The sequence below is a fragment of the Palaemon carinicauda genome, chromosome 7 (assembly GCF_036898095.1).
Source record: "Palaemon carinicauda isolate YSFRI2023 chromosome 7, ASM3689809v2, whole genome shotgun sequence".
NCBI classification, from domain to species: Eukaryota; Metazoa; Arthropoda; class Malacostraca; order Decapoda; family Palaemonidae; genus Palaemon; species Palaemon carinicauda.
The window spans coordinates 133,074,535-133,087,034 of record NC_090731.1 but is presented as its reverse complement, the minus strand read 5'-3'; the positions used below and the strand labels follow the sequence as shown (position 1 = coordinate 133,087,034).

Here is a 12,500-nt window from a genome sequence, read left to right as displayed (position 1 = left end):
GTTCGCAAGATCCCTAATATAGTACACTAGCCATATCATAGGGCGAGCAGTTTAAAAGGTTAAACATATTTTTGCGAGGCTATTTGTTTCCTGAAGTAGAACCACAAAGTATACCCTGGAGAAGAGGTACATCGTTCGCAGCAGATGGTTAATTAGAGTTTTGGCTGCCTTGATGCTTGAATGTAATTAGGATTGACGTTGATAATCAAGCTTATTAAGGGATGAATTAAATTAGTAAAGAAGCAAATGAATGATTTTGTTTTGTTTATTTTTATTTACTGCTAATTTTTTAGGAAGTGTAATTTGCTCTCTTAACGAGAACGAGAAAGCGAAGGATAGCGTGTTAGAAGGCATGTCAATTATGAGACGGTCATCTCCTTAAACAGGAAATTAATTGTAAGAAAAAACCACCTTCAACGTTTTTAAGACATGAAAAACTGACGATGTGCCTTCGTTACTGTAATGAGTTGGCCAATGGCCTGTTGGGAGAGGAGACACTGGACTGTTATGTGAACTGGGGATGTCAGGTGTAGGATGGTTTTAGGGCATGGGGCTAGGCACCTAACTGGGGTTACGTACCTCGAGGGAGATGGGAGAGGGCGTGAGGGGCCCTCGGTACGGCGTCTGTTAAACGGAGGGATTTTAAGTTACAGGTGGGTGGTCTCGGTCGGAGAGAGCTATTCTGTCACCCTGCTAATAGCTGGTGGAGTGCTCACCACCCCTGGCTACCTGATCTACTTCAGTGATGCTGGCGAGAAGCTGAAGGAGAGAAGGGTTTTTATTCGTCTTTGCAGTGTAGGGAGGCAATGGAGTGGCATCTTTTCTTTCTCTTCGTCTTCTTAATGAAACTTATGAAGTAATTTATATAAAACCAACCTGAATAAAACATTTTGTAGCACCTTTAATTGAATTTCCTTAGGCTACAGCTATCAAAGAGATTTCTTTTCTACCTTTTCTGAACATTTTAGGTTTAGGGTGAAGTGAAAAGAAACCTTTGTGATAGCAAATGACACTGTCAATCCAGTAATAGATGATTGTTAATGGAAATTAAAGTTATTGAAATCGGGCTTTAGAAGATCCACGCTCGACTGAAGAGAGATTTTCTGCAAGAATTTTTAATGAGATTGTGGCAAGTAATTACCAAGGCTTGTCGGCTAAGTTCTGAGTTGTGTGAACCATCGGACGTGACAAATGAGGGTAAGCCATCCTTTATAAATCCTATCAAATGATTAATTTTCGTATCACTGTAGATACCGAGTTACTTTCCCAATTTCTTGCTACACAGTTTTTTTGCATTATGCTACTGAAATACACTTTTTATTGCTATTGAATTGGGCATAAACTGAAGAAATTCAATTTGAAAAATTGAGAAAAATTTGTACATTTAGAGAAAAAAATATTTTTTGAGATAATTAAGCCCATTAAAATAAAATGTAAATAAGTGCATTTTCAAAGCCTGATAAAAACATTAATCGTTATTGGAAATAATCAGAATTTTTAGTAACGGGTGGTTTTTTAATTAATGTGGAAAGTCGTTAAATCCTTTTTAAAGATTTTTTTTCGCCACCTGGAAAAATATTGAAAAGCAGCATTCCGGTGTAGTAATGAAATCGCAATAAATACTGTTATGACAAAAAGGGGATGTTTTACAGGCTATTTTTATTTTCACAAATCTTACCGTGCAATTTCATCACTGATTTTATTGCTTGTAGATCAGTATGATGTGCATATTAGGTTGATCAGTAAAGTAATGTTAAGTAGAAAATAAGAATTTTATGAAATATGCATTAGAGTATTACTAAACTGCTTAATAATTTCTTTGTCGTGTTCAGCATCACCTTTCTTACATTGTGCTTCACAGTCGAACAGAACACACGCACCTGCACCGTCATAATTTTTCCCTCCAAAACAATGGTAAAGCACAAGAAATCTTTTGCATTTTGGAATTTTGGACTTTTTATTGAATACCGGAAGGGAAGCTAGTGCTAAGGGATGATGCCTTGCCGAAAAACGTGAAATTGAATTCCAATCTCATGTTAAATTCTATAAAGAGATCTTTTCTCGCTCGATAAATCTCAATTTATTTGGTACTTATCAAAGAGAGGGCTCAGAAAAACGGAAGTAATTGAAGCTCTTGTATTGTTTTAGACTTAAGTGATGTTGATTTATTTAGAGTTCTCTAATAATAATCTGGTATCATTGGCATTTATTCAAGATATAGATTTAAGATTCGAAATATGTTTACAAAAGAAATATATATGTAATCAAAATTACCTGTTCTTTCTGTAGGAGATAATTCGATAAAATAACGCACCTTTCATTTTGTTTATAGCAACTGCCAAAGAAAGAATTATGGGTCCCCGTTTACATAGCTTGGTTAGCAGATAAAAAAAAACCGCCATGAATGATGAGGTATAATTTCATAGCATGTTCGAGTAGCGAATGATTTACGCTTTTAATACAACGTAAATCTTTACTGCCACACCTGGGTTGATTATATATATCGACTTCATATAAAGAACTCTGAAGGCTCTAAACTTCCTGAAGCCATCCTTTGAGTTTGATTTTAGAAAACGAGGTATATGGAAGACTCCGCCTCTTTCTTCTTCCCTGCTATTTTGGGCTTGTTATGGAGGTTATTTGAGCAGATTTATTTTTCTTATGAAAAGATATATGATCGACCATTTTGTTCCCATCACATTACGCTCTCTCTCTCTCTCTCTCTCTCTCTCTCTCTCTCTCTCTCTCTCTCTCTCTCTCTCTCTCTCTCTCTCTCTCTCTCTCTCTCTCTCTCTCTCTCTCTCTCTCTCTCTCTCTCTCTCTCTCTCAGTATTTATGTATATAATTACATATACATTATTAAAGTTATTAAGTAATGCCCACAGATACGATCATTCATCAAAAGTTTTATCTTATTCGATATCCATATTATATTTAGTACTTAACGTATGAAGCCTCAGAAGTATTGCATTTTTTTTTTTCATTTTAATCTGCTCAGCAATATAATGACTGATCATTGTGATATACGAGTATGTGAAGTGTAATCTTTAAAAGACGATAAGAAGATCTCTGGCTCTGTAGGTTTTAATTTTGTATCTTCTTTTTATCCTGCGAGATTAATTGGATTTTCGATGCGGAATCTCTTCCAAAGTGGAAAGAAGAGTGGCTTAGAACACCATGTGGTTAGCGAATCTCCTGACTGGCTACGTTGCGAGGAGAAATGATATAATAATAGCAACCTTTTGCTAGAATGATGCTGTCAGCGCTTTGGGTTCCTGCGGGAGAAAATGTGTTTATTTTATGCCAGGAAGATCCGAAGTTCTTGAACGCCGCCAGCGTCGTTCGTGATAATGTAATTTGTGGAAAAAAACAGCATTAATTTGTAGCAGTTAATCAGCATTATATACAATGAACATATGAAGCAAATCTTAATTCTGAATTTTAGTCTCGTGGCAATTTCCCGCAAGTTATTGAAGCCACCCTGTGTGGTTTTTGATGACATGGCAAGAGAACTTTATTGACAATATTTTTATTCTGAAAATACTAGGCATTTTATACAGTACTTCTGGCGTCGATGATAATGCCAGAAAAACAAATTATTAATCGAATTTTATAATATCGAGAGAGAGAGAGAGAGAGAGAGAGAGAGAGAGAGAGAGAGAGAGAGAGAGAGAGAGAGAGAGAGAGAGAGAGAGAGAGAGAGAGAGATTCTCATGAGCCTTTCATTACTTTGTCCAGCTGATTATATAAAATAAGAATTTAGATAGTGTAAAAATGCAATAGAGGCATTATTATTATTATTATTATTATTATTATTATTATTATTATTATTATTATTATTATTATTATTATTATTAGCTAAGCTGCAACCCTATTTAGGAAAAAAGGATGCTATAAGTCCAAGGGCTCCAACAGGGAAAAAAGCCCAGTAAGTAAGGAAGTAAGGAAACATAGAGTAGTGTGCTTGAGTGTACCCTCAAGCAACAGAACTCTAACCCAAGACAGTGGAAGACCATGGTACAGAAGCTATTGCACTACCCAAGAATAGGGAACAGTGGTTTGATTTTGGAATATCCTTCACCCAGAAGAGCGTCTTGCCATAGATAAAGAGTCTCTTCTACCCTTACCAAGAGGAAAGTAGCCACTGAATAAATACAGTGTAATAGTTAATCCCTTGAGTAAAGAAGAATTTTTCGTTCAGCTTTAATGTCGTCAGTTGTATGAGGACAGGAGAATATGTAAAGAATAGGCTAGACTATTTTTTTGTACGTGTAGGCAAATGATACGTAACCAGAGAGGGGCCAGTGTAGTACTTTCTGGCCAATCATAGTACTCAATAACTCTCTAATGGTAGTATCTTAACGGGTGCCTGGTGCATTGACCAACCTGCTACCTATTACAACTACTACTACTGCTACAAATGTAAAAATATCAATAACAATGATTAATGAGCCCTGCTTGTACCACACTCCAAAGTTATAACTTATCAAACTTATTTATTTTCAATTTATTAAAGAAATATTTGTTATTAATATCAAGTTATAGGCACATTTACTAAAACAGAGAGAGAGAGAGAGAGAGAGAGAGAGAGAGAGAGAGAGAGAGAGAGAGAGAGAGAGAGAGATTTCGTTGAAGAAATATGTATATTTAAGTGATTTACATGCAATATATCAACTGGTAAAAGAAAATTAAGGAAAATTTATAATTAAGTTTCGGTCATCTCATTTCGTAATTTTCATTATACCACCCAACAGACGGGATTGCAAGAGAGAGACTCCCATCTCAAAATTCAAACGGAATTATTTTATGAATTAAATTCAAGCATAAAAAAAATTCCCTTCGCATTGCACACAGACTCACCTATAACCCTAACTGGACTATTTCTTGTATCCATAAGGTGGGATCTATTATCCAGTATCGAACGCATGTTCCTTGTCATTATAATCAAGCGTCCAAAGCACTTAATATCTTTGTTACCACAAATCCTGTCGTTTGGATCACTGTCTGTAGTACTTTATACCCATTACATCAACCTTTATATTTTCGCTACAAACTGGCTCTTTGCTGTACCAGCTTTTCTGCTGGACTTGTTAGAGTTCCAAGCAATTCGATGTACTATCCTTTTCCATAGACTTTCCAAAGGGTGATTGCTCCTCTACGGCAGCGTGATTTCATCTCAAACTGTTAAGAAGTTTTAACTTAGCAACTTTCAACTTCTGTAAGTCTAACTCCCCTCCTCGCATCTTAACCGAGAGATGGATCTCCTAATGGAACAGCGACTACACATTTTTATCTCCGTCAGCGAAGTTGGGAGGAGGTTATGTTTTCACCCGTTTGTCTCTTTGTCTATTTGTTTGTGAACAACATCCTGGCCTCAATTTTACTCTTAGAGTAGTGAAACTTTCAGGGATTAATTTTTATGTTGAGACGTGGAAGTGATTCAATTTTGAAAGTTCTAGGTCAAAGGTCAATGTCAAGGCTGATCAAAAAGTCGACCGAAATAAGCTGCCGGAGGTCTGCACTCTCAGAGGGATTTTCTAGTTCATCTAGTTTATCTCTTTGCGATTTTAGAGCTTCTGATCATTTTATTCTACGGTAGTCTACATGACATGGATCATATTTGTCATTGATTCCTCGAGGATTTTGAAAGAGAACTAACTGGCTCAAGAACGTTACCCTCTTTGTGCCTAATTATTAAATCGTTAACCAACCTCTCATTCAAGGAACTTAATCTGATATACTAATTATTAAATCGTCAACCCATTTTTCGTCCAAGAAAGTTGATCTGGTATACTAATTATTAACTCATTAACCAATGTATATATATATATATATATATATGCGTATATATATATAGTTATAGATGTATATATGTCTATATATATATGCGTATATATATATAGATATAGATGTATATATGTCTATATATATATATATATATATATATATGTGTGTGTGTGTGTGTATATATATATATATACAGTATATATATATATATACAGTATATATATATATATATATATATATATGTACGTATGTATATATACAGTATATATATACACACATATATTTAAGTATATATATGCATATATATGTATGTATATATGTGTATATATACAGTATATATATACATATATATGTATATATACACACATATATATATACATATATATATATATATATATATATATATATATATATATATAATATATATATATATATATATATATATATATATATATATATATATATATTTATTTATTTATTTATTTATTTATGAAACCAGAAACTTGCTCTTTATTATATAAGGGAGATTTTTCCTCATCTGTGTATCGTTGTCTTTATAATTTGGAGAGTCAAAAGTAAATACCGTTGACCATGCCCAGTTGACATTTTGGGTGCTGTGTCTCCATTATTAACTTTTCCAAGGCAACGCAGGTTATTAAAACATCACGCTAATTTAATCTAATTTAAGAAAAAATAAGAAAAGACTTAACATATTTGAAGCTCCAGTGGACAGATTTGCGCATATTGGTAAATAATCCGTTAGGGGCTAATAGTGTTATTTGGATATGGGCTTTCATATTCCATGCGTCATCCCAAGTGGAGTTCTGATCTACGAGGTGGAGTGCGACCTTCACTCAACTGTATGATTTCGCACTTGGCTCCTTCACCAAGATATAGTGCTAAAGCAGCAGCCAATAAGAATTGATAAAGAGTGGAGCTAGTGATAAGATTAAATTTTCACTTACACCATATTTGTATGTAGTGGTAATAGCCGCATATATTGAATACTCTCATCTCTTCAAGCCCTTTCATCGGAATGAAAAATGAACGAAGAAATCTTTCTTTCTGTGGTGGAATCCAAGTTCACGCACGGTGGTGAAACTAGGACACTATGCTGCCATAAGGTTTGCTTGTTTTATCGATGGCCATTTAGTAGTTTGAATAAAGGTGGGGGACTAAATGAATTAATAACAACGATTAAAGACCAAACTTCTCTTCTAAACACCGTGAAAAGTTAAGATTATTTCGCTTATTATTATTACCGTATTATTTCTAGCTACGCTACAACCTTAGTTAGAAACGCAGGACGCTATAAGCTCAAGGGCTCCAACAAGGAAAAATAGCACAGTGAAGAAAGGAAATAAGGGAATAATTACATCATATGTGAAGTAATGAATTATGAATATAAAATATCTTAAGATCGGGAACAATGTTAAAATAGACCTGTCATGTATAAACTATGAAGTGAAAGTTATGTCAGCAGGTTCAATGTAAAAAAAAATCTCTGCTAGTTTGAACTTCTGAAGTTCCATCGATTCAACTGCCTGATTAGGAAGATCATTGCATAATCTGGTCACAGTTGGATTAAAACTTCTAGAATACCGTGTAGTATTGAGTCTTAATAAGGAGAAGGCAAGACTGTTATAATTAATTGCACACCTAATACTACGTCAAGGACGGTACAATTTGGGATGGTCTGAATGCAAAGTTAGGTCAGAGTTATGAAAAATTTTATACACCAATCATAACGGCCCTTGCCGGTGATCCCCAGACTGGTTTTCGAGTCTCGCTCAAACTCGTTAGTTCTTGTAGTCTTCAACCTCACCATCTTTATGAGCTAAGGATGGGGCTTTTTGGGTGACCATATTGGTCTACCTGCTTGGTTATCAGCAGCTATTGTCTGGCACTCCTTGGTCCTGGCTTGGATGTTTACGGGGGTTGGACACTGATCATATGTATATATGATCAGTCTCTAGGTCATTGTCCTGCTTGATATGGCAATGTGACTGTCCATTGCCTCTTCCATTCATGAGCGCCCTTTAAACCTTTAAACCGAACAACGGTGCCAGACATTACTATCTAGATTAGGAATAAAAAATTTAATAGACAGATTTGCCCAACAAATTAAGATGACAATCGGCAGCTGATATTGTTTAAGTTTCATGTTTTTAACTGGAATGTTGATTTGAGATGAGTTTAAATTACTAGTCGTGAAGTGTTTTACTTATGTATATAAATAATTTTTTACTTGTTTTGTTATCGTAAAATCTTTGGTATTATTATTATTATTATTATTATTATTATTATTATTATTATTATTTAATCAACAACATTAGTAGAAAAAAGCAGGATGCTATAAGCCCTAGGGTTCCAACAGGAAAAAATAGCCCAATGAAGACAGGAAATAAGGAAATAAGTAAATTACGAGAAAAGTAATGAACAATTAAAATAAAACACTTTAAGAACAGTAACAACATTAAAGTAAATCTTTTATATATAAACTATAAAAAGAGACTTATGTCATCAGCCTGTTCAACATAAAAACATTCGCTGTAAGTTTGAACTTTTTAAATTCTACCGATTTAACTACCCGATTAGGAAGATCATTCCACAATCTTTCAAAGTACGTTCTCAGGAACACGTTGAAGGTTGGTGTCCTTCATGGGGCGGCTTATCTCAAGATCTAAAAGGAACCTTTTAACTTGGGTTCGCTTTTATGGAAATACTTAATTTGGGCTTTGGCGTATTACTCGGTTTCTCGAAATGAAAAGAAAGACAGAGTTTCCATTACCCTCTCGAACCCCCGTAAGAAATTGATACCTTAATAAACATCATTAGGGGAAATGGACGTGAATTACTCCCAGGATAATTGCAAGAACTAAGATTGACTTGCCATTACTCCCCTCTCCCCACAACGGAAAAATAAAAACAAATAAATGATAGTGTTCGTGCAGACTCCAGAGATAGTTCCCTCCTCCCTGTGTGGTTCTCTCCAGGACCCTTCCCATGGGTTACGTTGATCCCCGTCTCCCTCCTTCTATGGCCCTCCGGCCCCTCCTCCTCCTCCTCTGCTGGGGCAGATTGACTTCCCGGAACAGGCCAAGTGGCAGGAATTTCAACTGCCTTCCTCTCTCTCTCCTTTCCTCCTCCCCTCCCTACCATTGTCCTCCCCCTCCACTCCCGTCTTCCTCTTTTTGCTTCTCCCACGGAGGATCCAAAGGAGAGTCTGTCTTTTGGTGGCTGATGATATACAGATTAGGATCTTGAAAAGGTCTGATAAGGGATTTGAATCCACGATGAGAATGCTAAGTTGGGTTCTCGTCCCTTTTGTAAGTTGGTATTTCGATTCTCCCTCTTCTATCAATGGTCTCTTCCATTATCTATATTCTATCATTATCTGTATTCTATTTTCATTAACGTTACACGTTCTTCGTAGCCTCATGTCAATCAAAATATTTTTTTTTCTGTGGTGTAATGTTTTCAGAAAATGATTTAATTATTTTTTCCCTTATGTTCATGTACGTAAAGTGGCCGCAGCTCAAAGTTAAAATGGGGGTAAAGTTTATCTCACTTAAGGTTCCTTTCAAATTTTATCAATGTATCGGAGAAACTTTTTGTGCTCATGGAGTGATAGGTGAAATACTAAATATAATTTGTTCTTTCTTCTGAGTGTATATGTTTAGTTTATATGTGTATAACTCTCTCTCTCCTCTCTCTCTCTCACTCTCTCTCTCTCTCTCCTCTCTCTCTCTCTCTCTCTCTATATATATATATATATATGTGTGTGTGTGTGCGTGTGTGTATGTGTGTGTGTGTGGTATTCACACACGGACACATATTTGTATATCATATATAATATATGTACATATAAATATATATATATATATATATATATAAATATATATATATATATAAATATATTATATATATAAATATATATATACATATATATATATATATATATATAAATATATATATTATATATATATATATATATATATAAATATATTATATATATATATATATATATATATACAGTATATATATGTTCTGTGAGTCATTAGATGAGTAACCACTTATGAATAACTAAGAATAACATGTTAGCCAAACAGATGGTCTGTCGATCACTAAATTTAGACCATTGGTTCTGATAAGATTTTGGATAGATAACGCCTAAGAAATGCCATTCACTTACCCATTTAATCTTGTTGAAACGTATGTAGGGGAAATGTTATGAAGCCAACCCTTTAGAGTTCCATGTCAACAGGAGAGGGGGACGTTTTGGTCTAGAAGCCAGATATTTTTTTTTTTTTTTTTTTTTTTTTTGTATTTAAACATTTGATGGATTAATGAAAAGTTCTTGATCAGGATCCGACTTTAGTATCTTCATGGTTTGAACCATCTGTTCTTTACATTTTCAGTGTTATAGTAGTAAAGGTTATATGCAATACGTGATTTAGAGTTTATTAATTTTGAAAAGTTGTCCAATTTGAATTGAATACTTTTTGTGTCTAAGTATTTTCGTTAGAGAAAAATTGTAAATCATCAGAGATTTATGAACGTATTATCAACTTGTACCAGGACCATTATTCTTCATACATCAATCGAGAATTTGACTTTTCTGTTGCATTATGGCAGGATATCTGTCTAGGACAACCCTAGGTCAGGAAGACCGTCAACATAAATCAGCGAGGAACACAATGAGGCTGCGGAAATAATTATGATGAATGATGGAAAAGTGATTTTGTCTGTTTATGGTCACTGCGGATGAAAGCGACGCGGTAAGATGATTCCTTTTTGACCATTAATCTTTTGAGTTAAATAATGATAAATAATAATAAAGTAAAATCTTAATCTGATGGGGAGGCTCTTACTAATGACTAGGACAGAATAATGCAAGCAGATGTTTATGCCTGGAGTGGAAACGGAGATGCAACACTATGACCCTTGAGTTCAAGCAGCACTTGAGACAGTGGAGTGGAACCAGGACCGTTCTTTGACACCAAAGAAATTCATGATGATTCAGCGCATTGCACCATCTTCTACAACGGTGCAGTAATTCGTGTATCTTCTGCAACAGTGAAACATTTCGCTTGGCATTACATAACGCAAAAGGCTAATCTATTTAACATGTTTTTCTTCGGTATTTGCCCAAGTTCGTTCGTTAAAAAAAAAAAAGTAAAATTTGTCGGAAATTCACCCAATGCTCCTGCCCACATGTCACGATTGCCAAGGAAATTGTGCGAGGTCGTGGATCAGAAATGATGCTTCACCTGTCTGTGCCATTCTCAAAACCTGACAGCATGTGACTTTCATGTTTCCAAATCTGAAAGACCAAATATGTAGAGATCTTCTCCTAGATATTGATGAACTTCATAACGTCATTCATTGTTCATGATAACGGAGGTATATTTTTTTTTTCGCCGTAAATCCATTTATCTATCTATCTATCTATCTATCTACCTATCCATGAATCTATCTATCTATCTGTTTACCTATATAGTTTTATATATATATATATATATATATATATATATTTATTTGTGTTTATTTTATTTATTGTCTACCCACATATACTGGCAAAATATGAAGCGGGATATTCTTTAAGGATGAAAGGGGGCAAGAAAAGAAAATACCGGATACTGGGGGAATTTTCATATACAGTATTCTACCTTTATAAAATTTTCTGGTTTCATCTTTTGCCCCTTTCCTCTCGCCACCTCTGTTCTTTCTGTGTCCCGCCTCGAACTCCTTTTCGCTTCTTCTTTTATTTTATTAGGTGTCCTTTTTTCGCAAGAATATTTTACACGAAAGAAAGGTCAGTGGGACGACTAACCTAATTCTCTTTTCCAGCCGAATGAATAAAATGAAGGAGGGAAAGAGGGAAAGAAGGTTTGGTGCAGCTACGAATGAAGCGATAAATCTTGGAATGTAAGATTATGAGACAGGGAAAAACGAAGAATGGCGAAAGTGGAAGGAAAGAAATTGACACTGAAATTATCGAATTTCACTAATTATATGTGATGAGAGGAGGTGGTCCGGTGGGAGTTACGTAACCGAATGTTAAGAAATATCTTTGTAACTAGTGTATGCGACTCGTCCAAAATGCCGACTACATATTTAGATAGATATGCACACACACGCAACCCCCTCTAACCATGGTATGATTACTTCCTTTCCCCATATCTGAGGGACGGGAGAGCTGAGAGTGACGGGATATATATATATATATATATATATATGTATATATATATATATATCCAACAAATTTTCTAGATTTAAGAACAAAGCCCTTAGAAAATTATTGGGTGTTGAATGGCAGGATAGGATTAGAAACTATATGATGAGAGATTACTCGAGTGCCATATGTGGATGAGATCATGGTGAGGGGTAGATGGAGATGGTTTGGGCATGCTCTTCACACTATCCCAGAGATATTAGTTCATTAGAAGAGTTGGAAGACCTAGGCCTACATGGCTGAGGACTATGGAGCGCAAAGTACGAGATGATGAATGGAGAAGTACTAATTTTAAAGCACAATATGGAGACGACTGGTGAAATCTATCCGAGGCCCTTTGCCTCAATAGACGTAGGAGGAGATGATGATGATGATGATATATATATATATATATATGTATGCATATATATACAGACACACACACACGTATATATATATATATATATATATCCAGAGACTTGCTCTATTATATTGG

The 12,500-nt window shown here is 35.0% G+C and overlaps 1 protein-coding gene across 1 annotated transcript in view; it reads left to right on the top strand.

Annotated features, from left to right (window-relative positions):
* LOC137644016 (interference hedgehog-like) overlaps positions 1-12,500 on the top strand; it is a 363,398-nt gene that overhangs the window by 110,968 nt on the left and 239,930 nt on the right. The gene's annotated exons all lie outside the window — the stretch shown is intronic.